A 5,023-nucleotide genomic window follows, 5' to 3' on the forward strand; every position below is an offset into this window, starting at 1 on the left:
GACACGACAAATCCCCGACAGTAAACTGATGCCGCGTTCTCTTTATGACGTACTGACAACAAAGTTCAAATGATTTGCACAGGTCGCTTTGTCGCGTCCAGTGTAGACAGACTTTGGGGCCGTCCACATGTCGCGCCTAAAAACGCGTGGAGTTTCGTGGCGTCTGCGGTTGCTAAGCGGCCGTGACCTGCGCTCTCCACGACGACGCGGAAGTTTCAACAAAGGATAAACGGATTTCCAGCACTGAAAATCCCTTGCAGTAGCTCTGCTACTAAATGTATTTAAAATGGGTATCTCTGTACAGCTGTCGCGTCTGGTGTAGACACCGAGTCTGTGTGTGAGCAAAGAAAACGATCAGGATAAATATAACGATCAGTATGCTAAACATCGCGATATCGATGCTGAAACGATATATCGTGCAGCCCTAGTACAATAGACACAGTGATTCAGTGCATTTGAGCGCAAACGTAGCCGAACCTGAAGCTGCTGAGCGGCGTTTGGGATGAATATGTAAATTTATGCTGCACGCTTTCCTCTAAATAACAAAATAAACACAACAAAAACTGACAGCGGTGAGAAAGCAGCAGTTAAAAAAGTATCTGATTACAGCGATGTGGATGTTTGCAGGAGCTCTGCAGTTCGGTACTCCAGTAAAGTCCAGTCACGTCACATTTATTTATATAGTACTTTATGCAATAGATAGCCTTAAATCAAGCAGCTTTACAGTATTAAACATGAAAAACCAACGTCAGTGTCGCTCAGTTAAAATTTGAACAAAATTACAACTTGATTTTCTGTTATAAAGCAGCTCTCCAGTGTGGAGCTAGCTAATGATAAAATATTTTTATTAGTGGGAAAAAAATGTTATTTCATTAAAGTGATAGTTTGGTTTGCAGAGATCAAAACTTGATCTATCTCAGGACTGTTTAGATTATCATAACCCTATACTGTATTTTAAGAGAGATTATGTTGTGAATAAAATAGTTTATCCAAAAATAAAGCGTCTTATCACTTACCTTTTTTTTTGTTTCTTATTCATATGAAAGGAGATGTTAGGCAGAATGATGACTTTTTCATTTAGCTAATTAAATGGTGAATGAGAGAGTTTCTCTGTCATCTCATTTGTGTGCCAAATATATTTATTTTGTATAAATTAATTGTATAACTGTAATTACATAAGAGAGATTATGTTGTGAATAAAATAGTTTATCCAAAAATAAAGCGTCTTATCACTTACCTTTTTTTTTGTTTCTTATTCATATGAAAGGAGATGTTAGGCAGAATGATGACTTTTTCATTTAGCTAATTAAATGGTGAATGAGAGAGTTTCTCTGTCATCTCATTTGTGTGCCAAATATATTTATTTGTATAAATTAATTGTATAATTGTAATTACATAATATGACTTTCAAAAGCTGAAGTGCTTACCTTTATTTGTTAGAATATATATAGCTCAATATTTTAACTAACTGCAAAAGCTGAATAATCAATCAAAGTCTACTTATTAATCAGTGAAATAATTGATGATTAGTCGATTAATCGTTCTAATAATCGTTAGATTAATCGATTATCAAAATAATCATTTGTTGCAGCCCTACAATATAGTACATTATACATGTCATTGTTTTAACCTAATGCTCCTAAAGTATCTTTTTTTTTTCAAACCAAAATTTTTCATAGCAAATCAAAACAATATTATATTGTTTTTGCATAATATTTAATTTTAACATATTATTAAAATGTTTAATTATTAATTTATATTTAATTTTAAACATTTAATATTTAGATTGTTTTGCATTTATTTATTTATTTTTGCAGTGGACAAATTTGAAACAAAGGGCAAAACTAACAGTAAGCTTTCTTTAATGTACATGAAGCTTTTTCTGATTCTAACCTTTTTTTCCGAGCTTTTAGTATGTCAGATGCTTTTTTGATTTATTGATTTATTAATTAAATTAGTTTAGCAGTTTTGTATATATATACTCAGTATTATTATTTATATTACATTCAGTATTATTTAGTTATATATAGTTTTTGCATAATATTTTTTTAATTTAGTTGTATGACTTTTTTGCAGCTGACAAATGTGAAAAATAGGCAAAACTAACAATAAGCTTATTTTAATATGCATGTCTTTTCTGAGGTTTTAAAATTTTGTATACTTACGATGCTTGTCTTTTCCGGGTACGTTTTATTTTCTACATCTCTCAGTAGTTTGAAACACTAATGCTGGTGTGATCTAGACTGATAATATCGTTCACAAAACAGTCAGTAGCCTATTATTTGGCTTTTCTCCATTATTGCATTTTGTCACCATTGTTTCCATTTGTTCTTTCATTTATTGCGCGGTTTAGAAGCTATCATAACGGCTGTAGCAGATATGATCCTAATGCAAATGTTGCACTAATACTGATCAATGCATACAAAAAAACCCTCTTTTAAAAACACTCAACAGCAAAGTTTAAACATCTGTCTGAAACAATTATAATCTCAGCCGCTGTTTTGGAACAGCAGTCCTATTCGTAGCATTGTTCAATCCCAGAATGCTCCTGTGAGGTGCTAACGCTGCTTAAGCTCAGGCCCGTCAGAGAGGCGATGGTCTGTGCAAACGAGCGCCCAAAATACACCTAATCTCACATTTCATACAACTGCGGCGCTCATGCTCAAGCCTGTATACACGGCTAATGAGCGGCAAGGAAAATAAACCTCACTTCATCTGGGGGCCGTGTATTTGTGATGGCCGGCAGCCCATGGGTTTGACTCTAAACACTCAGTGTGTCCCAGAGACCCGGAAGATTAAGAGTCCCGCGCCTCGGTATGAAGTTGCTGTCTGGGAAGTGTTAATGGACAGCTAATCCCGCTAATACCACAAACTGAGACTTGCTAAATAATCAGATTCAGAATCCCCAGCATCAAACAATACGGCAGTGGCCGCTTATTTGGACGCAGTCTTGAAATCTAAAACTGACTCGGTATTTGTGCTGAAAATCCCCCACCCTCGACCACAAAAAACACATCGCGAGGATGTTAGCATAGCCACCGACAGTCCAGCTTTAAAAACAGCAAAACCAGCCTCGGCCAAAACTGCTGGCTCTCGTTTTTGCAAACAGATGCATGGTGTGTTTTTTAAGGGATATGCGTGAGACAGATGCAGTTATTTGTGCATGTAGACGTGTTCCTGTAAGGTTCTGTTTTCAACACATATGTGACCCTGGAGCACAAAAGCAGTGTTAAGTCGCTGGGGTATATTTGTAGCAATAGCCAACAATACATTGTATGGGTCAAAATTATTGATTTTTATTTTATGCCAAAAATCATTAGGATATTAAGAAAAGATCATGTTCCATGAAGATATTTTGTAAATGTCCTACTGTAAATATATCAAAACTTCATTTTTGATTAGTAATATGCACTGCTAAGAACTTCATTTGAACAACTTTAAAGATGATTTTCTCAATATTTAGATTTTTTTGCACCCTCAGATTCCAGATTTTCAAATAGTTGTATCTCGGTCAAATATTGTCCGATCATAACAAACCATACATCAATTATTTATTCAGCTTTCAGATGATGCATAAATCTCAATTTTGAATGTGTGTGTGTGTGTTTCATGATTAAGAATTTTCCCCCAAATATCATAAATTTACACTACTGTTTGGGGTCAATAAGATTTTTTTCATGTTGTTAAAAGAAGTCCCGGATTCACTTTATTTTAAGGTGTCCTTTTTACAGTGTAATTATGCATTTAAGTACTGAGTAATATTAATTAACTACACTATATGGTTAGGGTTAGGATTAGGGTTTAATTAATTGTTATTATAATAGTAAGTACATGTAACGTGTAACAAGGACACCTTAAAATAAAGTGTTACCAAAGTCTCTTAAGCTCACCACAACTGCATTTGTTTCATTACAAATACAGTAAAAACAGTAAAAATTGTGAAATATTATTGTAATTTCAAATAACTGTTTTCTATGTGAATATCTGTTAAACTGTAATGTATTTCTGTTTTACTTTTGTTACTCTCACTTTTCATCAATTTAATGTGTGCTTGCTGAATAAAAGTAATAATTTATATTATATATAGCCTATACGTTCATATTTATTTCATATATATATATATATATATATATATATAGGTTTTTTCATGCAAAATATAATTTCTTGATTTTTGGTGTGATTTTTCATTAGGTTCATCCAGTCATCTGTAGTTGTTGAAAAGCATTAAATTAAATGCTTCTTTCATGCAATCTTGAAATGATCGTTCACCCTCAAAGAAGCGTCGAATCCCTTTGGTTTCTGTTGCTGGAGACGGCGTTTTTCTTGCGGTCAGGTTTAGTCCACGAGGGAAAAGAGAAGAGGTTGCCCTGTACAGTTAAAACATGTTTAATTTCCAGCTTTGGAAAAGCTAGGATGTGGCTTCAAATGAGACAAACCAAAGCAAATTGTCCTTCCTTAGCTCTTTCTGCATTAGCGCTGCACAATTTGTCAGGGAAAACGAGGCTGATGCTTTGGAGGAACTCAATGGTTCACAGCGCACACGTCTTCAAAGAGACCAAAGAAATGATGCAGAAACATAACAGTCTCATCAGACCGAGAGAAGCGAGTCCAGCGCTCCTGTATGCGCTCTTGTGGCCGCAGGCGCATAAATGGCCTCAGTGACACTGATGAAAGCGATGCGTTTTATTTAATTAAGACTAATTTAGTGTTTCTATCAGGGCAGCTCCACACGATTAATAAAACAAGCATATGTTTGGCTCTTTCAGCAAATGATTGAACATTTTCCAGCATTGTGATGCTGAATCGTCTCACTTAGCCATAACCTGAGCCTCAGTAACAGAAAGGCTTTGGCACGAGACGTCAGCCAGCATTCTGGCAAAGAAGAGCCTCGTCTTGTTCGGCAGATGCAAACATTTCTGACTTGCTTTCTTTCAGTGTATAATTATTATAAATTATCAGAGATTTTATAGGTATATAAGAAAAGTCATGTTGGGTTTGTATAGCTCATAAAATATTATAGTAT

At 34.9% G+C, this 5,023-nt stretch overlaps 1 protein-coding gene across 1 annotated transcript in view; it reads left to right on the forward strand.

Moving 5' to 3' along the window:
* The window catches only part of LOC107734323 (piezo-type mechanosensitive ion channel component 2-like), a 112,109-nt gene that overhangs the window by 31,962 nt on the left and 75,124 nt on the right, over positions 1-5,023 (forward strand). The window lies entirely within an intron of this gene.

This window comes from Sinocyclocheilus rhinocerous, unplaced genomic scaffold (genome assembly GCF_001515625.1).
Source record: "Sinocyclocheilus rhinocerous isolate Xijiao unplaced genomic scaffold, SAMN03320098_v1.1 scaffold1812, whole genome shotgun sequence".
NCBI classification, from domain to species: domain Eukaryota; kingdom Metazoa; phylum Chordata; class Actinopteri; order Cypriniformes; family Cyprinidae; genus Sinocyclocheilus; species Sinocyclocheilus rhinocerous.